Source organism: Dasypus novemcinctus, chromosome 20 (assembly GCF_030445035.2).
Source record: "Dasypus novemcinctus isolate mDasNov1 chromosome 20, mDasNov1.1.hap2, whole genome shotgun sequence".
NCBI classification, from domain to species: Eukaryota; Metazoa; Chordata; class Mammalia; order Cingulata; family Dasypodidae; genus Dasypus; species Dasypus novemcinctus.
The window spans coordinates 41,058,076-41,083,685 of NC_080692.1; the positions used below are offsets into that span (position 1 = coordinate 41,058,076).

The window sequence follows — 25,610 nt, forward strand, 5'->3', positions numbered from 1 at the left end:
ATTTTTTGAGGATTTTGGTATCTATTCATAAGAGGTTATCAGTTTATAGTTTTCTTTTTTGTGTGGTATCTTTATCTGGCTTTGGTATGAGGATGATGTTGGCATTGTAGAATCAGGGAATGTTCCCTCCTCTTCAGTTTTTTGAATGAGTTTGAGCGGTATTAGTGTTATTTCTTCTTGGAATGTTTGGTAGATTTACCTGTGAAGCCATCTAGTCCTGGACTTTTCTTTGTTGGGAGGTTTTTGATTACTGATCGGTCACTCTTGGTTAGTTATGAATTTGTTGAGATCTTCTATTTCTTTTTGAGTCAGTGTATAGATAGTTCTAGGAATTTGTCCATTTCATCTAGATTATCTAATTTGTTGTCATACAGTTGTTCGTAATATCCTCTTAGTCCTTTTTATTTTAGTAGGCTCAGTAATAAATCCCCTTTTTCATTTCTGATTTTAATCAATTTGTATCCTCTTTCTTCATCGCTTGTATTAAAGGTTATTTAATTTTATCGATCTTTTCAAAGAACCAACTTTTGGTTCTGTTGAGTCTCTTTTTTTTTCTTCTCTGATTCATTCATCTACACTCTAATTTTTGTTGTTTCCTTCCTTCTGCTCACTTTGGACTGAGTTTGCTCTTCTTTTTCTACTTTTTCTAGTTTTGAGATTAGGTCTTTGATTTGAAATCTGTCTACCTGTTTTTAATGTTAGCTTTTAGAGCTATAAAATTTGCCTTCGGTACTGCCTTTGCCAAATCCCATGTTGTATCTTCATTTACTTTTGCCTCAAGATATTTCCTAATTCCCCTTATATTTTAACCTCATTAACTCACTCGTTGTTTAAGAATATATTGTTTATTTCCACTCTTTGTACAGTATCCATTTCTCCCTCAGTTATTTCTAGCTTCCATTGTGGTCAGAAAAAAATACGTTTTATGATTTCAGTGTTTTTAATTTATTGAGACATGATTTGTGACCTTCATGTGGTTTATCCTGGAGAATGATCCATGTGCACTAGAGAAGAATGGATGTTCTGCCTCCTTTCTATATATGTTTAAATAGGTCTAGTCAGTTTAGTGTATTCTTCAAGTCCTGTATTTCCTTATTGATCTTCTGTCTAGATGTTCTATCCATTTTTGAAAGTGGTGTATTAAAGTCTCCTATATTAATACTGAACCATTTCATTCTCTCCTCAAATCTGTCAGTATTTGCTTCACATATTTTGTGGGTCTGCTTTTAGGTTTATATATTTTTTTATAATTATGTCTTCATGTTAAATTGACCTGATTATCAGTATATAATGATTGTCTCTATTCCTCATAACTGTTTTTTACTTAAGTTTATTTTATGTGATGTTAGTATAACTACCCCAGCTCTGTTTTGGGTACTACAAGCATGGTATATTTATTTCCATCCTTTCACTTTGAAGCTACTTATGTCTTTGAATTTAAGGTGGGTTTCCTGCAGACAGTGTATAGTTGGGTCATGCTTTTTTAATCCATTCTCTTAATCTCTGCCTTTTGTCTGAAGAAGTTAAACCATTTATATTTAAAGTTACTACTGAAAATGCAGGACTTTCTTCTGCCATTTTGTTATTTAGTGTTTGTAAATTTTATATATTTTTTTGTCCCTTAAATCTTAGGTTAATGCCCACTTTCCTATTTATTTGTTGTTTTTTTTTTGTATTGTACTATATTGATTTTCTTCTCATTTCTATGTAGATATATTCTTCATCTCTTTTCTTCATGGTTACTGTGAGGGGTTAAATTTTTTTTTCAATTTTTTATCTCCTTCCCCTGCCCTGCCCATCCCACCCCACCCCCCACCAAGGTAGCTCCCTCATCTGTCTGCTCATCTTCTTCAGGAGACACCAGGAATCGAACCTGGGACCTCCCATGTGGGAGGCTGGCACCCGATTGCTTGAGCCACATCCACTCCCCCAGGGTAATATTTAACATCCTAAATATGTAGCAATCATATTTGATTTGATACCAATTTGACTTCACCAACATATACCTACACTGTTCCTACAATCCTCCAACTTTCATCTTTTTTGTATTTGTAACAAGTTATATCTTTGTTCATTGTATGTCCAAAACCACAGATTTATCACAACTCTTTAGGCACTTGCATTTTAGCACCTGTAGAAAGTAAAAGTTGAGTTCTGTATTAAAAATACAATAATAATAATTTGTAATTACCCCAAGGGTTACCTTTATTTCTTTATACCACTTCGAACCACTCTCTAGTGTCCTTTCCTTTCAGTCTAAAGAACTCCCTTTATAAGCATTGCTGGTAGGGCAGGTCTAGTGGTGATGAACTCCCTCAGCTTTTGTTTATCTGAGAATGTCTTAATCTCACTCATTTTGAAAGAAAATTCCCCCGGTTATAAAATTCTTGATTGCTAATTGTTTTCTTTTCAGCACTTTAAGTATTTCATCCCACTGCCTTCTTGCCTCCATTGTTTCTGATGAGAAATCAGTGCTCAATCTAATTAGGACTCCTTGTATAGACATGTTGCTTTTCTCTTGTAGCTTTCAGAAAACTGTTCTGTTCTACAGTTTGATCATTAATGGAAGGGGCGTTTTGTTTTTGTTTTTGTTTTTTTACTTCTAGTTAGACCTGTTTGATGTTATCTGGGCTTCTTTCTTAATGTGCATATCGTCTTTGTTACGTAGGGGTTTTTTTCCTCACATTTCTTTTACTGTTCTTCTGCCCCTTTCTCTCTTTCTCTTCTGGTACTTCTGTAATGCATATCTTGGAATGCTTGATGGTGTCCCAAAGTTCTCTTAGACTATTTTCACTTTGATAATTCATTTTTTATTTTTCCTCATCAGCCTGACTCATTTCTGTTGTTTTTTCTTTGAGTTCACGTATTGTTTTTCTGCCAGCACCAATCTATTGTTGAAACCCTCTTGGATATTTTTCATTTCTGTTATTCTGGCCTTCAAGTCCAATAGTTCTGTTTTTTGTTTTTTAATTTCTATTCTTTATTGAGATTCTCACATTGTTCATTGTTTTCCTGATATCCTTTAATTCATTCTCTGTATTTTCCTTTATCTCCTTATGCATATTAAAGATTGTCTTTTAGAAGTCTTTGTCTGGTTTGTCCACAGTCTGGTCTTGTTGATGTTTTCTGGATTTTTACCCGATTCCTTTGTGTGTGCCAGTAGCCAGATCCCACAGCTACCTGCTGCCTGCTGTGAGAGCGAGCGATGGGCACCGGTAACCACCACGTGGAGATCAGAGCACTGGCATTTACTGTAATTTGCCAGCCTCTTCCTCCTGCTCTTCCCTGGATGCTGTACAGTGTTCTGCTGGACTCCGGAGTTTCAAAATAGTTGGTTCAGACAGTTCGGGCCCGTTTCGTAGTTGTTCTGAGGGAGGAACTGATTCCTGGAGCTTCCTCCTCTGCCATCTTCCTACAGTCCCGTCCCCCACCCCCACCCCCCACCACTTTTTGAAACATAATTGTCTTTCCTTATATAGTTCACTTAAAGTTAAGCAGTCTGCCCAAGTGAGGAGATTGTTGAATTATTTGGGAGGATGATTGTGCCACAGTCCATATGCTTTACAAAACCACAGTTACCGATGAGCATCCCTTGTTTATAGTGATGGTCTATTAACATTGCTGACTTCTGGCATCTGTTGATGCTTGGTGAGTAAGACATTTGCAAGAAGTTCATAAAATCTTTAATCAAGCAAAGATATTTTTGCACTTGAAAAGTAAAAAGGGAATACTAGCAAAATAGAGATACAGATATTTTTCCTACCTGAATCCTTTCCCTTGCTCTAAAGAAAAACCCCATATACCTTGACTTAACTTGAAAGGGGGCATTCTAGAGAAAAACAGCTTTAGTTATAGCTGAGGACTGTGATGTCAAGCAAAACTTGGAGAGACTGACTTTATTAAGAACTGGAAGGGAGAAGCAGACTTGGCCCAAGGATAGGGCGTCCACCTACCACATGGGAGGTGCGTGGTTCAAACCCCGGACCTCCTTGACCCATGTGCAGCTGGCCCACGTGCAGTGCTGATGCACGCAAGGAGTGCCCTGCCACACAGAGGTGCCCCCGCTTAGGGGAGCCCCACGCGCAAGGAGTGCACTCTGTAAGGAGAGCCACCCAGCACGAAAGAAAGGGCAGCCTACCCAGGAATGGCACCACACACACGGAGAGCCGACAAAACAAGATGATGAAGCAGAAAGAGACAGATTCCCGCTGCCGCTGATAAGGGTAGAAGCGGTCACAGAAGAACACAGTGAATGGACAGAGAGAGCAGACAACTGGGGGTGGGGGGGGCGAGTAAATCTTTAAAAAAAAAACTGGAAGGAGTATTTAAATTCTGTCCTAAGACTTTCGTAAAAAGATTTGTGAAGACTGCACTTAGGAGTGTCTTCATCTACCTTTAACAAGATTTTAATAGTTTATTTTTAATATGAAGATGGAGAGACACTTTTTATTACTTATGGATTCCTACACCACCCTATAAAAATTGCTGCCTGTAAGTAGATTTACTCAAGAAAACTTGATATGTAACTATTCTAAAATTTATGTATAAAGGCCACGGAACTAGAATAGCCTGAAGAAAGAAGAACAAAGTGGAAGGACTCAGACTACCTGATTTCAAGACTTAATGTAAAGATATAATAACCAAGACAGGTGGTGTCAGTGATAGACAAATAGAACTGTATAGCAAAACAAAGAGTCTATAAATAGACACATGCAAATATAGTCTGTTGGTCTTTTTTTTTCTTTTTTGACAAAGGTAGAAAGGCATTGCTATTGAGAAAAGTTTAACAAATGGTGCTGGGATAATTGGCCTTTCATAAGCAAAAAAGAACTTCAACCCATACTTTACATCTTATGTAAAAATTAACTCAAAATGGATCATAGACCTAAATTTAAAACTCTAAAGTAGAAAACATAGGAGTTAATCTTTGTGATCTTAGGTTAGGCAAAGATTTCTTAAATTGGACACCAAAAACACAATCCTCAAAGAGAAAGAAATGGTATTTTGAACTTCATCACAAAAACTTTTTGCTTTGTGAAAGATACTGTTAAGAGAAAGAACAGACAAGCAAATGACTGGGAGGCAATATTTGTAAATCATTTATATGGCATAGGAATTCTAGCCAAAGTACATAAAGAACTCTCAAAACAATAATAAGAAAACAAATAACCTAGTTGATAAAAAGATTTGAACAGACCCTTCAACAAGAAGATTTACATAGCAAACAAACACATGAAAATATGTTCAACTTTTGTATTTTTCAGGGAAATGTATATTCGAACCACAATGTTGATGCCATTACATGTCTATTAGAATGGCTGAAAACAAAACAAAACCAAACAAAACCTAACATTACCCAATGTTAATGAGAATGTAGAGCAATGCAAACTCTCATACCTTTCTGACAGGATACAGAGTGCTAATAGCCACTTTGGAAAACAGTTTGGCAATTTTTTCTACATTTAAACATACACTTGCCACGTGGCCTAGAATCCCACTCAGGTATTTATGCAAGAAAATGAAAATTTATGTTCATTCAAGGAACTGTCTACAGTAACTATATCTGTAATCACCCAAAAGTATAAATAACCGATATGTCTTCCCTCTCTCATGAATGAATGAGCAAACTGTGATATACTTATCAAATGGCATACTTCTCGGCTAATAAAAAAGAACGAACTGTTGATATTTGCGACAATATGGATGAATCTCAAATGCATTAATGTCAAGCGAAAGAAGTCAGATTCAAAGGCTTCATGCTGTACGATTCTGTGTTTATGACATTCTGGAAGAGCAAAACTACAAGCAAGGAGAGAGAATCATTGGTTACCAGGAGTTGAGGTTGGGTTGGGGCTGGCTGCAAAGGGTCAGTGCAGGACATTTGGAGGGTGACAGACTGTTGTCTTGATTGTCGTGATGAGCACTTGGCTCTATGCATTTATCAAAACTCATAAAACCACACACCAAGAAGAGTGGGATATGCTGCATATAATAAGTTAAAACCATTAAAAAAAAGTGAAGTAAATAAAAAGTTTGATGTTTAAAGATCTGAACTTTACAAAACCATATCACAGATGAACAGTGAAGATAATTATTCACTGTATTTTAAGTGTTAAGACACACCGGGCTCAGTTCTCCGTGCTTTACGTGTGTTAGCTCACTCAGTCTTTGTAACAACTCTAAAAGATAGTACCATCATTCCTCATTTTCAGATGAGGACTCAGGCATTTAATTAAAGTGGCCACAGTCACACAGCTAGTAAATGGCAGAGCCAGGAAAATATTATCACAGAATTACATGAACACTTTGTTACTCTACCATATTCAGAACAGTGTTGGAAATGAGAGTTTTTCATCTTTCAGGTCTCAAACTGGAGCTCCTGTTGCTATAGCAATGATTTTCCACCTACATAAAATTTGTATTTGAGACAATTTTTTTCTTAAACACGGTTTTTAAAAGTATAAATTGAATAAGCGTAGGCATTGTAGCCCTGGAATAATTTTTCAAATGGGAGAGAAATTATTTGTTTTTAATAATTTCATGAGTGGAAACATGAAAACTTGATCACAAATTCAGTTTGATTTCTTGGGTAGGAGCCCTAAAACTCAATTATTAGTCTTAATTTGATTTATAGATATGTCTCTATTAATGTAAGCTAAAAAATAAAAGAAGCATACGTGCCATTAAGCAACATATCATAACAGGCATAACAAGAAGTCTTTAATATCAGTGGGCTTTTTCATTTCTGCTAAACCTCTCATAAAATGATTATCAGAAAATCACATTGAAAGTGGTAATAAGTTAATGCTTTGAGTATATTCAATGTGTTTTCCCAAGTTCCTAATATGTTGAGGATGTGTCAATCATGTCAGGAATCTTTGTTATATAATTTGAGTTTTATTTTTTAAAATATTATATTCTGATTATTTTTATTTTTTATTCTTTGTTTCATAAAGAACAAAACTGTTTCATTATGCCCCACTTCAGGTGTGCTTTATGGTCCTAAGAAAAATGTCAAAACCTCTTAGACTCATGGAATTTATACTCAAGAACTGAGCTGACATCCTACGGGTCAGTCAGCCTTTTGTGGCAAAGGTGACACCAGAATTGGATTGACCCTGGTCTCTCAATCATCGCTTGTGTGATGCTGTGTCTTTGCTAGCTTCTTCCACACTAGAGGGCCACTTGTGTATGTTTTCATTGCTTTTCATAGTGTAGAAGCATGTTAAAGTAAAGCCACCTGTGGTCATCGCTGTGGAATTTGGACAGGAATAAGTATAAGAGTTCTGAACAAGCAATTCAGATAATGCAGGGAAACCATAATGAACTTCAGAATTATTTTTGTAGTGAGAGAATTGTTACCAAGTGACCTTGAATATGTGGTGTTTAAAATAGTTGAGTTCCAGTAGGACAGTATTGAGTAAGCCAATAGAAAAAGTGGATGAAAGCTGGGAACAGTGAAAAATCAGTTCACAGTAAAAGCAATACAAACGGCCAATAAGAAATGCCAGCTAGATTGAGGTATATTAGTCACCTGTCAGACTGGCAAAGATTTAAGTATAATACCCAGTACTAGTGAGGGCAGAGAGAAACAGTTTCATTTGCTACTGGGAGGAATATATACCCACCAAATCTGCACTTATAAATTTGTCCTACAAATATTATAGTTTATTATGTTGAATGCAAACAAAATTGCCAAAACATGGTCTTTTTTTTTAACTAAAAAAAAAAAAAGACAATTTCTTACATAAAACAAGATGTGCAAGGTTATTTATTGCAATATTGTGTATTAGCAAAAACTGGAAATTGCCTAAAGTATCTTTAAATAAGAAGTTATATAAATTATAGAATAGGTAGAATACAATAGAATATATGTAGAACTGGATCTATATATGTATGCTGAAGTCCAAGATTTATTGAAAAAAAAAAGTCTTAGAATAGTTTGTATAATAAAAATATAGATATTTATGCTTCCATATTTAAAAAGTGTGGTAGGATACAAAAGAAAATGTTAACAATTACATTTGAGTAGTAATACTGGGTTTTGATAAGGAGTGTGAAGAATGGAACTGATTTTTTTTTTCCCTATTTCACTTTCTGTATTGGGGGAGGGAATGATACATATATGTATAATTACATATATACACACACACACATTCATGTACACTGCATGTTATTTTTTCTTTAAAAAGTTTAAAGCAAGGTGTGTACATTGTTAAAAATCATTTTGCTCAGTAATTAGGGCTGAAGAAATCTCATATTTTGAAATAATTTTGAAAAGTTTCTTCTTGATTTCTTTATAATTTAATTTCTCTTAAAGAGAAAGCATTTTAGTTGTTCTTTAACTGTACAGGAAGGGGTGTTTATTTCTTTAAATAGACATTTTGCAAATCATATAAACCTGTGACTCTTTCTGCTGTTTGAGGTGAACTATCTTCACTGCGTTCTCTACTACTGGCCCCTAAAATTCATGTTGTTATCAGTGGCAAGTGTGATGTTTTAGGTGCGCTCTAAATTATGTTTGTAACTATTTCCACCATCTTCTCCCTATATCTTCTTCATTACCATGTTCACTCTTTGCACAGTCGTGTGGTGGCCATTCAGATTTTCCTGGTTCCCAGGAATTGCCCTCTTAGCCTCCATAGTTGCAGCCCCAAAGGAGTCAGTAGGTCAGAATAATTTCTTAAGTTCCTAACTCTAAAAGTCAGCGTATCTGTCTCACAGCCTGACTTGTCAGAAAACACAGACAGGAGTAGTCACGCAGCACCGCGGGTGGGCGTGCTTAGCAAAGACCGTTTCTGTTGCACAAGAGATTCCAGCAGCACAGTTTCAGGATTGCAGGATACGAGTCCCCTCGGGTATCCCACACCCCAGTCTCTCTCCAGGAAGGTAGGCGTGCCCGGGAGAGCGACGCGTGGCTGTCGCGGCAGGTGAGCCTGTGGAGGCAGTGGCCTTGCCTTCATCCTCCGCCGGCCATCGTGCTGGCAGGTACACGGGCAGGTACACTGGCAGGACCGTACACACGCTTCCCTTCTCCGCAGCCCCAGGGCTGGAACCACCCTCCCACCTCCAGCAGGCTCCTCGGTCCTCGGACTCCAGGCTGCTACCCCAAAACGTTCTGTTTCCGTTGTGTGCTGTGACATGAAAAAAAGGTTGGGGAAGCAGTGCTGGCAAACCCTATATTTATAAATGCAGCAACACAAGAATTGGTTTGCTTTTCTCTCATAAATTACATTTTGTTCAGAATTCATTATTCCCTAGGTGAACGTGGCAGCTAACTCAAACACCAACTGATCCCACCGTGAGTTGAATAAATACAGTCGCACATCTGGGATTATGGAACCTGGGCCAGCATGGCTTTTTTAATAGAAAAGAAACCAAGACCATTTGGACTCCCAGAAGTGGGCTATGCAGTGGACTGCTTGACCATGTTTTTCAAGTTTATAATTTAATTGACTTTCATGATTGAAGTTGAAAAACTGATAATAATGAAATAAATTAAAATATAATGACATCAAACAAAGACAGAACGAGATAGTTGGTAGCTTTTGATACCTGCTCAACTCTGTTTGGTGAGATTGTCCCAGGGTTTTTCTGTTTGATGTAGACATTTTCTGGGCAGAAAGTGGTAGAACTGAACTTGGCTTTCTCATTAGTCTACTTCACTGAACTTAGTGTCCTCATCTGTACCGAAATCAGTGGTATCTGTGAATTGTTTTCTTAAAAAAAAAAAGTAGCAGTATTTATATTGAAAGGTGTTGTGCTATTGTATACACTAGTCTAATTTGTTGAAATCTAGAAATGCATATATGGTGTACAGTAGACCAGAATATTTGATAGATGGACCTCTTTAGGCCTTCCCCAGTGGCTTCATTTATCTTACTGGTTTATTCTGTTGTCAGTCTAAACCAAACGGTTAGGATAAAAGAAGAAAACTCTGACATTTGTTGTATTATTTTAACTGCAGACTTATATTGTCCCTTTCAGAAATGTTTAGGTCTCTTATATAAGATGACATTACATTTAAAACAAGATATTCCTTGGCACTGGGACATCAGCTTGTCAGGTGCAAATTTTTTAAAATGCGGAATTGACTGGTTGTTTTATATAATTCTTAAATGGTTTTTTTAACCCCATGAGTTATTATTACAGGCCTCCATTAATACTATTATTTATATTGAAACAGAAACAGTTGTGATACATGTGATCACAATTTTATAAGTTTATGCATATGGCTAAAGACTAGAGGAGACCTGAGAAACAATTGGAATTGCAAAAGAATGAAGTGTTAAATACAAACTTTAGGATATAGGTTTTTCCCTAGAATATTGTGCGTAGGTAGGGGTGTTGTGCTGTAGTAGCAACAGGCAGGTTAGTTTCAAGGTACTTGGAAGTTAGCCCTTTATTTGTTGTTTGAACTCAAAATAGTAATTTTTTTTGGTGAAAGAGACAGAGAAAAGATACCAATCAGAATGGGGTAGAGTCATGCTTGATAAGTTGATATGAAAATATGGCGGCATTTATTTAATCTACTCTTTCAGTCTCCCCTTTCCCCCACAAATAGTTATACTTAGTTTTTTGCTTTGTAGCAGCATACAGTAGGCCAATGGTTGTTTTTTTTTAACACCATCTTAGTGCCAGAGCTGATAAGCATATCTCAAACTGTCAGCTTTGAGATTTATTATGCGTGTCTGCTGTTCGAGTCCAAAAGGGCTTAACGGCTGAATATGTAGACTTTAGATCACCATTTGGGTTTAAATTTTTACCCTGAGACCAGGTCATGTGACAATCAAGGGCATTTTCATTCTCAAGACTCTTCTGTAAGCGTGGCTTCTCCCTCCCTCCACAAGGGGAGTCACTGCAGGGATGCGGCAGTACCGGGTACTCGAACAAAAAGGAAATAAAACACGGGCGTTTGTTTGGTAGGTTGATCCAGAAAGTGAGTTTTAAATTGGAACAAGCTGAACAGTTTGTCAGATAATGAGGATTAAAGGTATTTACAGTGCACATTGTGTTATTACTCTTGATGCTCACAGAATTTATACCTGTTGAAAGTATATTATAGAAAATCAACAATCTGAGGACTGTTCATGTGGGGGAAAACTTTGGCAGTGATTGTTGCTATTATATTTTAAAAGGTACATACAGTACAATGGTGATTTAAAGTATGCTGGTTATGAGTTTTTTTAAATTAATGTTTAGAGAATATGTGTTTTAAAAATATATGTATATTTGAATATAGTGTTTTCTTATAATTTCCATTAAACTATTTCAGACCATCTGTGTTTGACCTTCACCTACGGTTCTTTAAAAAACAAACCAACAGGGAAACGGACTTTGGCCCAGTGGTTAGGGCGTCCGTCTACCATATGGGAGGTCCGCGGTTCAAACCCCGGGCCTCCTTGACCCGTGTGGAGCTGGCCATGCGCAGCGCTGATGCGCGCAAGGAGTGCCGTGCCACGCAAGGGTGTCCCCCGCGTGGGGGACTCACCCCACGCGCAAGGAGTGTGCCCGTGAAGAAAGCTGCCCAGCGTGAAAAGAAAGAGCAGCCTGCCCAGGAATGGCGCCGCCCACACTTCCCGTGCCGCTGACGACAACAGAAGCGGACAAAGAAACAAGACGCAGCAAAATAGACACCAAGAACAGACAACCAGGGAGGGGGGGAAATTAAATAAATAAATCTTTAAAAAAAAAAAAAACAAACCAACAAAAATAATAGAACACCAAGTTTGGGCTCACCTGGGACCAACCAAGTCAGAAATCTTGGCATGAGAATTGGGGATTAATTTTTTTAGGAACTCCACACATGATTATGGTACACTGCCAGGGTTCTGAACCACTATTCCTTAATTTGGTATGACTCACTTGGAAATGCAAATAGTAGAGGTAACATATTAGGCCAACAATTATAAAACCTGGTTACCTTGTCGTAATTGTGAAAAAAAAATCTAATTCTTTCATATTATGGAAAATATTAAAAAAGGATACATTCCTCTCTAATAAAAGATCTCACTATTGGGTTGAGATGACCTGAACACCTGAACAAAACGTACCAAAGTGGAAAGTGGTAGAACATTTGATAAGCTCAGACTAGCATTAATTAGAAATGAATTAGGCTTAGATTATCAAGCAATTTAAATTATCTAGCAGGTTAAAGGAGAATACGATTAAATGTACTACAACAATAATACTTTGTTATATTTTAAAGTTATTTGAAATCTCTTATTGAATGCAGCACAGTCATTTTGTTAACATTGAAATAAAGAGTCTGAAGCTTAGGATGGTATCACGAACTTCTAGACTCAGAATAATAAAAGGTGATGCTAACAAGTATTTAATGTGGTTACATTGATTGCTATTTTGATAATATTATAAAACCCCTTTAAAAGAATAGTGTATTAATCTAAGAGCAGTATGTTGACCCTTTTCATTGGCCCAACAATAAGAAAAGGGACGTTTGCTGGAAAAGCCAGTGCTTTTTTCATTTCTTAAAGTCATAATATATCTGAATGGGTAAGTGAATCTCTGCTGTGGGTCTGATGGCGGGGGGGGAGGTCAGAAGGGAGAAGAGGAAAGATGGTAAAAGGAGCTACTGGTGATCTGTTTGTCATGCGCGGGGTTGGAAATAGAGCCATAGCTTGGCACTGTGGAATGGTCACAGGATCAGCACTCAGAGAGAAGGGATGATAATGATTAGACAGATTGTGTTCCAGCCAAGTGGCCTGGAATCCAGGAGGAAGCCAGTTCTTGAGGGGAACTGCAGTAAAAATCAAATCTGTGTATCAGCTACACTATCAGCTACCGTATCATTCCATTTAATCCCTAAGGAAGAGATACCGGGTAAGGAAACTGAGGCCAGAGAGGTGTAGTAATTCCCCTAGACTACAAACATAGGAACTGAGAGAATTAGGATTTGAACCCTAGAAGTATAAACTATGTGATATACCACGTCCCTTAGCCTAACTAGGTCTTTTATTTTTTTATTTTATTTTTTTTGAGGTACCAGGGTCAGGAATTGAACCTGAGAACCCTCGTGTGTGGGAAGCCGGTGCTCAGCCACTGAGCTACACCAGCTCCCCTAACTAGGTCTTTTAGTATCTTGAACCAAGTGAGGCTGAGTAAGGCAGGGACCATTCAATATAAAGAATGCTGCCTGCCTCCCCCCCCCCTTTACTCTTTACTCTTTACTGCCTTCCCCCCCCCCCCCCCCCATTACTACATTTCAGATTCTTTAAGATTTTTTGAGGGAGAGATGTAAAGGAGGGGAGGAAAGATGGGGAGAGAAGAGTCAGATAATTCCTGCACAGCTTTATGGCTGGTTTGCTGTTTTTTTAGGGGTGTTTATGGTTTTTGCAGGCAAAAGTATGCACATTCTGGGTGAGTACCATGTCACAAGAAGGCATGTGGAAGTGATGCTCTGGCAGAATGGGTTTGGGGCTGATGAGTAGATTTTGGATGGGCCTTGAGTATGTGCAGAGCAGTAGTGAAAGATGGAACAGAGCGGTGAGATCCTTTTGAGGATTTGGGTTAAGGAATTTAGGTTTACCGGTTGCCTAGTGGAAAACTTTTGAATGTTTTCCGATGGGACATTATAGGACTGGAACTATCTAGTAGGAAGTGAATTTGCATAACATTTTTACCTGGTGATTTGGGTCTGCTCCAGCCTGGCCCCAGTAGATGTGGGAAGAAGCCAGAAATAAGATGTAATGAATTAAAGGTTCATTGAACAGGGAGAGAGAAGCTCTAAGTCGTTCTAAACACTGGTAGTCGGGAGGCAGATCTCATTTGGAAGGGGTGGAGAAGTGAGTGGAGAACATTCAGTCCTGAGCTGCCGCCAGGGCCATGTCTGTAGTGGAAGGCCAGGGGCCTGGTTCCTGCACGATGCAGGTGTCAGGTAGCTGAGTCTCAGGGCTGAGAGCTAACCTCCCTTTGTGACCTCAGGCAAACTAGCTTGATCTCTCTTACTTTTAAGCCTCAGCTTTCTGCATTGTAAAGTGGAGTTAAAAACATTAGCTACCCTCGTAGCGTTATGAGGATTGACTGAGTTTAACAGTCTGCTAGTTTTCTGTTGCTGCTGTAACAAATGGCCACAAACTTTGTGGCGTAAAAAGAACACAGGCTTACCTCGCAGTAGGTCGGAAGCTGAGGGGTACCTCACCAGCCGACACCAAGGTGTCCCTTTCCAGAACTCCAGGAGAAAACCCGCTTCCTCGCCTTTCCCAGACTCCAGAATCTGCTCACATTCCTTGGCTCGTGGCCCCTCGTCCACCGACAGAGCTGGCCCTTCCAGGGGCAGTCGGTGCTTATGTCCCAGGATCCGAGTGCGTCCGGTGACTCTGCCTTGGGGGGTGGGGAGTGTCAGGAGGGAGAAGAGGGAAGCTGGGAAAGGAGGTGCTGCTCCCAGGGATGGAAATCGAGGCTGACCCTTCTGTAGTCACAGTTCCCTTGGACTCCCTCTTGCATCTTTTAAATCACTCTTGTGATTATATTGGGCCCACCCAAATAATCCAGAATCTTCTCCCCATCTCAGGGTCCTTAATTTAATCACACCTGCAAAGTCCCTTTTTCCAGGTAAGGTTCCAAGGATCAGGACTTTTTGGGGGGGACCATTATTCTGCCTTCCACACACAGTGCTTGGCAAATAGCTACATTTGAGTGTTAGTAGTTTTGTAATGTTGGTAGTAGTAGGGTCATCATCATCATCATTGTTAATGACAAAATTGCTTATCCCTAGCATTTTGTTTTTAATTTTAATGTCACAGAGCCACTGAAAATGATATTTTCCTTCAGGGCTTTTACTGTGTCTGGTTGGCAGGGATGTGTGTCTAATATTATAAAATATTTACCAAAACTTAACTTTAGATGGCACATTATTTTTAGAAGTACTTAGGAAAAAAAATGAAGAAATATGAACCCTTAACTTTTCAGAAGTTTTTTCCCCAGATAATCGCATATGACATATTGGTCATCAGTCTAGTTAGAATATTAAGTTGCTTATGCCATCTTAGAATTAATGATTTGCAAATAAGAGGTGTCTGGTAGCAATTTATATTCTTCCTGATAAATTTCTGATATGTCTAGTTGAGTGACATATATAATTTGCTTTACATTTTGTGGTTTAAATAGTTATGTTTTTATAGCAGGAAATATTTTTTTTAAAGGCAGCAAAAAATCCATATTGTTGGATTACTTATATTTTTAAAACCTTCAGATTTATTATATACCTGTTAAAGCCCTGAAATTTACTCTTGACGAGACTCAAGGCCTAAATTGTTTTTAGTTTGGCCAGATGAGGGCACCTTTTCTTTACATTTCTAGAATTTGAGCTGTGAAGCAGATGTGTTTTCCCCATCCAAGCTGTTCCTTACTTTTTTTAATTGCCAATGAGAGAAATGGTTTTGACATTTTTAGTGTTTGATTGTGTTACACTCTTATAGACTGATCTTTCACAAATGGAAAAGGTGATGTTTCTTGCAAAGATTTTGGATATGGAAACTAAAATGAGTGACAGAATTTCTGTGAAACAAGTTTGTTTTAAGAAAATAAGTGTATTTGTGATTTGCTATTTGACTTGTATTAATAACGGAAGTTGAAATTTGCTTTTAACCTAATTTGAGTACTCATTTATTGACCAGTCTTTTCTCCCCTTTATCACATTCTAATGACCACTTTACATTATTACATTTATTTTACATTAATGTTGCCTTACCTCTCCATTGAAATCATTTGGAAGTAAGGGAGAGGAAATAAATTCTAGAAACATTTTGTGTTGCTCCTTAGAAACAAACAAAAAATAAGTAAAAGTACTAGAACCCAACAACTATAAGCAAAAAATCAGTAATATGGTAGGCTTAAAATTTAAATTTTGTTTGTAGCTGTGGATGTCAAGAGCTAGACTAAGTAGGATAACGTTTTGGAGACTGTATATAATAAATGCTGTCGAGACCACAGCTATTAATAATAATGTTGGTTTATTTTCAAGGCTCACATAACAAAGCTCTTGTCATCGCACCTCGATAAACAAAACAAATTGCTTACGACTTTGTTTTGAAAGCTAAGTTTCTGAACAGTAATGAAATGAGAGCTGTTGCTTATTAAAAGATTAAAACTGCTGATGAAATTAAAAATGATCAAAAGCTGGTTGACTTGGAGGAGATTTTTAAATAGGGGTAAAAGCAGCAAGGATGGATTCAAAGAGCAAATTTGCTTAAAATTATATACAACAAGCATTAGGAGTTATGAGAAGGAATAAATTATTTTTAAAATGTATTACAAGATGAGTATGATTAATTCTTCCCTGTGTAGTAAATAATTAGTTCTCAAACCAAAATCCAGGCCTCAAGGGTAAAAGATGCTTTTGTAGAAAGGAGAAATATCACTAAGAAGTAAGTGCTTTGGCTTAAAATGAAGAGTTGCTCCCACTCAGCACTGTCTGTCTTGAAAGGCCATGTCTTGGTGTGTCAAGGGACAGAGTGGGGGTGCTTGGTGCTCATAAAGAAAGATTTGTTACGGCCTCAGCGGCAAGCGCGGCTGATGCCTGCTGACGGACTGGTAAGTCCTTTGGAAGAAAATAAGAGTTTCCTGGTGTTTAAGATCTGCCTTGACTGTCTTTCTCACCCACAGGATTACTAAGAAAAGAGGGAAGAAGAACAGGTAGTGAGGTTTTACTTAGTTCCATTCCCTGGCTTTTTATTTTATAAATTTTTATTCTGTGAACAAATAAATTCCCTTAAGCTGATTTGAACTGGGTTCTCTGTTGTTTGAGACTGAATGAGTCTCATTCCTCAAAAAAATACTTTGGTACTTATGTATTTAAAAGTGTGCGAATGACTCAGGGGCATACAGATCCACAGGGACCTGCAGACCCGGGTCAGGCACCTCTCTGCTCTTATATTTGTAATTTTTTCCCTTATATTCGTTATTATGCCTGACAAATCTAGATTGTTATCATTAACTAATTAATGTCCATCCTTGGAACAATTTGGTTTTTACTACAAACATACATGTAACATCTTGCTATTCATTGTGTTTGAGGGGATGGGATATTTTTATTAATGCCTTTTAGAATAAAAAATTAAACCATTTGCCTCATTCAGCTTCATTCAGTAAGCATATCCTATTTGAAATGTTGGGATTTCATTTTATTCATTACATATCTCTATTGTCTTATAAATAAATATATTGCTAACCACAGATCTTAGATCTAGGAATCAGACCATAAACCACAGAAGCAACATAATTTTCCACAGGCCCCATGAAATATAAGTACGAAGTTATCTGTGGCCCAGGGTTCAGTAACTCAAATGAAAAGGAAATGATTTTGCTATTTTTGTCATTCAAATGAAAATGACAGATATTTAGAAATACTAATTTACTAAACTATTTTGCTGGAAAGATAACGTTAAAAATAATAGGGCAGTTGAAAAAGTAGGTGGTAATAAAATCTCAGAAAGCGTTTTGACGTCTCCAGTCACTTAATAGATTTGAATTTAGTCAGGCTGCCCAGAGAAGGTGATTATTTCTTCTTGGGCACAGCACCTGCATTTGGATAGTGCTCCTGCCAGGTAAACAATGATGCTTGCTTTTGTTATATATGGAACAAGAAGTCGAATTATAATCACATGGGGATAAATGAATACGAGCCATTTAATGTCCTAAATTTACTGTCCTCTATAGCAACAGATGTTTAATAAAAGAATAATAACCAAGAACTAATTTCCATTTAGTAGGTAAAAGGAGGAAGAGTGAAAGTTTAGCTTCAGTCCGAGTACTTAGCCTCCTGGCCCTACACCCCATCCACACTCCCTGTACTCGGGTCGTGTTGGTCAGACGTTCCTTGAAATTGGCCTCAAGTTCTCAGCCTCTGTGCTTTGCTTAGTTTATTTCCCTATCCCTTGAAGTCCTGTGTTCTAACTCAACCTCCATCTCTAAGAAGCCTTCTTGGGTGTTGTAGTCAGAACTAATCTCTTCCATTTTATTAACACACATCCTTCCTCCCTCCGTTTGTGCAGAATTTTAATTTTATTCCTACTGCATGCTCTGGGCATTAGGTTAACTGCTGGAAGGTCAAGGAAGAATAGTATGACATGCCTGCCCTCTGGTGGTTGAAAGAGACATTGCAAATAAGTAATTATCATGAGATGTACTGGAGTAGGAATCCTACCAGTCCTGGCATCACACATTCCTTTATTCCTACTGCACTCATTGGTGTGTATTGAGCATTTCTGAGTGACAGGCCTTAGCAGTACTCTAAGGGCACTTTGTCTGGTTTGGTAGCATTCTGACCTTCAGTATCAATAGTCAACGTATGTGATGACTTACAAATGGAATACTAAAAGCATGCTTTTAATATGTCTAAATCTGACATTTTTAGGCTTCAGATTTGGGTTGCAAAGTGTCTCCCTATCTACATCTGTAATTTCTAGGCTTACAGAACTTCAAATTTGGTTGGATGTGTTATCGATGAAAAATGAGAAAGTGCTGTGTTTCAGTTATCTAGTGGTATGTAACAAATGACCTACAAATTTCGCAGCTTAAAACAGATAGTTGATGTCTCAGTTTTCATAGGTCTTCTGGGATTCTGGGAGTGGCTTAGTGGGTGGTTCTGGCTGAGGGTCCCTTAGGATAGAGTAATCAAGGGTTGTCCGGCCACAGCCACCTCAGAGTTTGTCTCGGGCTGGAGGACGCACTCTCAGGGTCCTGGCTGTTGCAGGAGGCCTCAGTTCCTGAGGACACCCGGAGCGGGGCAGAGCAGAAGCCACAGCAGCTGCAGCGACCTGGGCTCGGAAGTCAGCCCTGCCGTTGCTGCCATCTCCTGCTGGGTGCACGAGTCAGACCTGCCTCGTGTGGAAAGGGGGGATCCGAGGAGGTGAGACCCACTGGGGCCCCTTGCGTGCTGGCTCCCACGTGCAGTGACCCTGTTGGTAAGCACCTGCTAATGAATTGGAGCCCGTGTAAAGAAGACATAGCAAACCTTCAAGGGAAGCATTTTGAAGTGAAGTAGGGGGTTGCTCTTCATTCCCCTGGTAGCACAGACAGGTCCTTGCTGCTCCCAGCTGGCACGGAGAGGAGGAGGAGAAGATGAGTGAGTGTTTCGACCTTCCCGAGTTGCAAAAGGTATAGCAGAAAGGAAGCTGGGTAAGGAGAACACACGGAAACAGAACAGGCAATCCACACAAGCGATACTCTCCATCAGGGGTTGGCAGGCTGTCGGCTGTGGACCAAATTTGCCTGCTTTTGTAAATAAAGTTTTATTGGAGCACTGCCATGCTCATTTGTTTATATCTTATCTTTGGCTGCTTTTTCTCACTACACAGCTTAGTTGATAGTTATGATAGAGACTGTTTGGGCCACAAAGCTTACAGTATTTACTGTCTGACCGTTTGCAGAAAAAGTTCATGACTTCTGCTCTACTCTAAACTTTGACGTTTGCAGATGAGGTTCTGCGTGTTAATAAGATACATAAATTCAAGGACGGTAGCCTGTAAGTGAACTTTAAATGTAAAAGGGGGTGGGGGTAGTTTCCACGTAGAAAGTGGGAGTGAGAGAGCAAGAATGGGAAGGTGAATGTATATCCAAAACACTCAGAAACTTTAATGCAGGTGCAAAAAACTTAGGTGAGAGGGGCACAGATTGTTTAGTAGGAGATGGAAGAATATAAGTCCATGTTTACTGCTAGAAGCCAAAGCTTTGTGTGGCATCTTGAAATACAGGGAGGAGGGGAAGCTAGGAAAGCATGGACCTGTCTCTTCTTCCCTCATTCTTCCCCTTCATTCCCGAATTGCAGGGAGCTGAGCCCCTGGGCTTTGGCAGCCCCATCACTGGGCACGTTTATTCGATGGTGGATTTTGTACTGGGTACTTCATTCTCTTCTGCTATCATTTTTTAACACATGCTGACCCTTTCCCCTTTCCCTCTTTTCCCCGGGGTAATACAATGACTAAATAAAGACTTATTGGTACCAAAACAAAAAGCAAAAAACAAAAACAAAAACAAAACAAAACCAAAAAAACATTTGGCTGAAATAGCTGATCCCTAAAATTTTTAAAATCAGTGTTGACACATAAAACATAATCTGTCGATAACCAAGAAAAGGGACAGATCTTTCAAGTTTAGGAAAGGGTCCTGAAGACCTCAGGGTGCACAAACAAAATCCTATTCAAGAAATTGAACTTAATAAAATATCACAAAAGGTCATGTAAAAAACATAACAACTGTTAATCTTTTTACAATTATAACTACGTAGATAGATACGTTTCAGTCATCTCTATTAGTATACATAAGGCAAACACCAGATGCTCACTATGAAAAGTTGTATAAACAGCAACAGAGAAAGAAATGAGATGTCAAAAAAAGGCAAGAGAGCAATCAATAGGGAATGACTTCACAAATTACAGGATATCTGTGCTGTGGAACATGTCATGCAGCACTTAAAACAGAGGCAGAAGTGTGTGTACTAGCGTGGAAGAGTTTGATATATACCCGCGGTATTTATGCACATTATCTTGAGTACAAGAAGTAAGCTCCGTACAGCGCAGTAAATATTGACAGTATGGGTGAAGGCTACTTTGTATTTTTAATTTGTACCTTTTGTGCATATGAATTGGTTTGATAAGCATGTACCAGGCCTGTGCTAGCTATGTGGTTAACAATAAGAAAGTGAAAGTGGAAAGGAGAGGGTTGGGAGGAAAGAAAAGTAAAGGAACAGACAAACCACGGGAGTCAGAAGAGGACGTGCCCCCGGGACCAGCAGCGGGGTGTGGAGAGCTTTGTTGTGAGACGTCTCTGGATTCAGGTCTTGGTTCTGCTACTAAATTCAGCAGGGTAAACTCAAGGTTCAGTGTAGTGGGGATGAGAGTATTTCTTACCCTACTGAGTTATTTTAAGGATTAAATAAACCGATTTTTGAAATGTACTCAGAACAGCGCCTGGTACAATAAACGGTAGCTTTTGTTATTTTCTGAAATTGAAATTCTGAAATGAAATAAGTTCACCTCTAAAACTTTTCCCTTCATACCTTAACCTCAAATCAAAGTATATTGTATTTGGCATAAATCCTTTTCACTAGTTTAGAAAACTAGATTTTAAGAATGATCCCGACACCGAAGCAGAAGGAGAATATATGCTGCTGATATTGTAAGGAATGTATTTCTTTTGGGATTTCCTAGCCAGCTGCTCATATACCCAGAGTCTTGAACTCTGTGTCTCCTGCCCAGAAATTGCATTTTTCCATTTGTCTGCCATGTATCAGAAGCTCATACGCTTGAAGGCATTGCAGGACAGATGGATAGACGGAGGCTATTACTTAGGGGCATATTCTCAAAACTGCAGGCCACTTCCAGATTTAAAAAATCAAAACTCTCACACACCAGAATAGATTTCTAGTAAGTGATAAATTGATAGCCAACTTCCAGCTCAGCATAAGAAACTGATTACAGTTTAGAAGTTGCTTTTTCACAGTACCTGATTCAGTCACCATAACGTTCGTGTTGCCTTTGTTCAAATCTGGGTTCATGTGTTCCCACATGGACCCTCTTAAGCTCATAAATTACCTTAATAAACAGGCATGCTTAATGGAAGCCTTGCTCTTGTGAATTTTACTACATTCGGGTTCCTCTTCTAATATTAAGACCTTTCTTCTTTTAAAAAAAAATGTTAACATTACGTCCTCTTTTACATTTAAAGTTCACTTACAGGCTATTTACTGTCCTTGAATTTATGTATCTCATTAACACTCAGAACCTCATCTGCAAATGTCAAAGTCTAAATCTGGAGCAGAGGGCAATGAACTTTTTCTGCAAATGGTCAGACAGTAAATATTGTAAGGTTTGTGCCCCAGTCTCTATCATAACTATCAACTAAGCTGTGTAGTGAGAAAAAGAAGCCAAAGATAAGATATAAACAAATGAGCATGGCAGTGCTCCAATAAAACTTTATTTACAAAAGCAGGCAAATTTGGTCCACAGCCGACAGCCTGCCAACCCCTGATGGAGAGTATCGCTTGTGTGGATTGCCTGTTCTGTTTCCGTGTGTTCTCCTTACCCAGCTTCCTTTCTGTTATACCTTCTGCAACTCAGGAAGGTCGAAACACTCACTCATCTTTTCCTCCTCCTCTCCGTGCCAGCTGGGAGCAGCAAGGACCTGTCTGTGCTACCAGGGGAATGAAGAGCAACCCCCTACTTCACTTTAAAATGCTTCCCTTTGAAGTTTTTATGAGGTTTAGAATTAATAGAATGAGAAAATAAGCAACAGGGGTTTTTTGGATTTCAGAACTATGGTACCATTATTTAAAAATTTTAAATTCTGGTTTTTTTGCTTCAACAGACCAAGAATTTCATAAGTCCTTAGAACCACTTGCCTTACTACATTTGGAAGTAGATACGCCTCCTGCCAGCCCCACTGCACCCCTCCTCACTCGGTAGAGAGATGGCACCCGTCTCCCCAGACAGTGCAGTTCCCACTTCAGAACCTCCCTGCTCTGACCTTTCCCTACCTTTCCCGTCCTCGCCAAAGCATTCAGCACCGCTGGTCCTCCACCCTTTTCCCCTTAGCTCCGTGCTTTCAGACACTCCTGCACTCCTGCATTCCTGCTTTTTGGCCATTCCTTTACTGACTCTTTTTCCTCTGCTCCACACTGTTCTTCAAACATGCCAGCATGTCTGATTTTCAATGATTTTATTTATTCCTATCTCAGGCCTGGCAAATTAGAACTGTCCCTTCCCTCAGCCTGGCTTTTTACTCACATCTCATCTTTTGTACAAGGCTTACCCTAACCCCCAAATAATTTCATCACTTAGCTACATTCCTCATTCCTCTGTTCTTCCATAAACTAACCACCTTCTGATACACTATATAATTTGCATATATATAAAATATATGTATTTGTGTTCTCTGTTAGACTAAACTCCATGAGAGCAATAATCTGGCTTTTTCACATAGATGGGGCCTGGCACATAGTAGGCATTGCTGAATGACTGATATGAAATAATGACAGCAGAAGGTCAATCTTGTGTCCTCTCTTAGGTCATCTCACTCAGTTCCAAGGCTCCTTGTACTCTATATACCAGTCACATGTAAATCTGTATCCCCAGCCTAAACTCCTTTAATCGCCACACTTTCTAACCTCTCCATACAGTGTCTAATGTTACAGCCAAAACTGAACTCTTCCTTTCCCCCACCCTACCCACTGACTGAGATAAAATCTTTACAGCAATCTTTAGTTTCTTTCTTTCCTTATCCCTTACTTACCCTTAGTCTATTAGAAGGCTCTGGTGATGCTTCTTCTAAAACATCCCACATCTCTCCTTCTCTGCATCTATCATAAACCCTCATCTCTGCCACCATCATGTCTCACCCAGACAATCGCAGTAGCCTCTCAGCTCTTCCCCTGCTTCTGCTCTTTGAGTTGAACCCGAGATTAAACCCAGGACCTTGTAAATAGGAAGCCTGCGCTGAACCACTGAGCCTCATTGGCTCTCCTGAGTTGGTTCTTACATTTACTTGATTGCTTGTGTTTTGTTTTGTTTTTTAGGAGGCACGGGGGTCCCAACCAGGGACTTCCCATGTGGGAAGCAGGATTTCAACCTCTTGAGCCACATCTGCTCCCCCTGCATCTCCTCTTGATTCTCTGCAATCCGCCCTCCACACCGTGGCCAGTCATTCTTCTAATAGACTTATAATGTAGGACAGATCATGGCACAGCCAGAGTCCCTTCTCTGGCTTACCATCTGACACTTGCTGGCCTACGGTACTGTTTACTCCTTACCTCACAGCCTAGACAGAGGCCTTCTCTTGGTTCTTCAGATGTGCCAAGCTTGTTCCTTCTACCTTAGAGCCTTTCGACTGCCCATGCTGCCAGGACTTCTCTTCTCCTGTCCCTGTTAGTCTGTTAAATGTTGCCCTGCAGGCTTTTCCTGTCCACTCGCTCTCACTTACCCTGTCTTAGCATCCCCAAAGGGTTCTCTGGATCACCCTTTCACTGTCTTATATTGTCTTTGCTTCCACCATGAAACTGTAAGCTCCATAAGGGCATAGACTTTTTACTGCTGTATTCCTCATACGTCTGTGGAATGAACAAAGAGAACAAATGGTTTTTTAAAAGTTATAAAATTTTGTAATACTTAACATAATATTTTAGCTATTAGGTTAAGAATATCATTAAGCAAAATGGGAAAAATCTTGATTTCTGATTCTAGGGAGGGGGCACTAAAAATATTTACTACTCTCCTAGTAGAAAGCAGGAATTGTCCTGCCCCATCCCCATTTCTCTTCTCATTTCATAAAGCAATATTTTTAAAAACTACTTCCTCTTCTGAACCTTTATTCAGCAGTAAAATTGTTTTGTATTTGCTATTGTTTTTTCTAGTAAAGCATGAGAGATTGTCTTTTAGTCTAATCATTGTCTATACCAAGAGATAGAACTTGAATCCCAAAATAATATATAATTAAGTCTATTCATTATCTTGCTGCATGCTGAGTATATGCCAAGAGCTTATCACTACATATTTAAGTTTATTTTATGTAAATATGTTTTAAAATTGACAATTCTTTCCTTTCACATTGTAACAAATTATCCTCCAGAGTAATTTATACCTCTTTCCAAGTATCTGCCCCAGATTTTATACTAACTCTTTCTATTAATATTTCTTTTTCATTTGTACAACTCCTGAGACTCATTTCCTTGCTCTATGGTTTTGGGGAAAATGCTTAATTGTATTAGTTATTAAGTTGAAATTTTAAAAATCAAAGCTCTTCACTTTTTCTTTAATTTATAATGTCCTCTGCAGATCTTTGAGAAAGAGATAAAATTTTTATATACCTGGGGAATCTTTTGCCAGCAAAGTATAGTATCAGCACTTTGTGACCATTACTGTGTTGTACCTTCATTTAATCTTAAGGAAATGGCGACAGTGGTGGCAGTGGCTGTTGCCAGCTTGTGGCTCTTTTCTCGTCTTCAAGATCCTGTTACTGTGGCCCTCCACCCCCTGTGCCCCTATCCCCCAGGTAAATGCCTTTAGTCCTTTAGACTTGTCTCATGAACACATGATAGTGAGGTCTTGGTGACTTCTAGTTGCCCAGCAGCCAGCTACTCCTCTATAAAGCTTCATGTAAATATCCCTGTGGCAAGTTTCTTTTTCCTGAAAATCCTAAGTCCCAGTAAAAAACAGCATTAAACTTGATGAACACAGAAGCTCCTGGTGAAAAACATAGTCAAAGGCCTGAGGTGTTTTGGTTTTTTTTGGAAACGCTGTGGAACTGATTGTATATTTTATTCTCTAAGTCAGGTGGAATCTCAAACTATTTGAAGAGTCACTATTAAATCTTTTTAACCTCCTTTCCTTCCTGCTGAATAGATTTCCTTTTCATTCTTCCCGGGAATGGGATGAAAGTCTCAGGATCTGTGTGCAGGCCGAAGACCCACCTTTACTTCTTTGGTCACCAAATACCAGTAGAGAAAACAGCTCCACTATCCAGTCACTTTTCTTTTCCCTACAGCAAATGTTCCAAACCTTTTGTTACTTACCTCAAAACACTGTTCCACTCCTCTTCATTCCTAGCAGACCACTGAGCAACCTGGTAGAGAAAAATAGATGCCGTCAGGAATGAACTTG

The 25,610-nt window shown here is 38.9% G+C and overlaps 1 protein-coding gene across 9 annotated transcripts in view; it reads left to right on the forward strand.

Annotated features, from left to right (window-relative positions):
* PLEKHA5 (pleckstrin homology domain containing A5) overlaps positions 1 to 25,610 on the forward strand; it is a 250,461-nt gene that overhangs the window by 59,939 nt on the left and 164,912 nt on the right. The window lies entirely within an intron of this gene.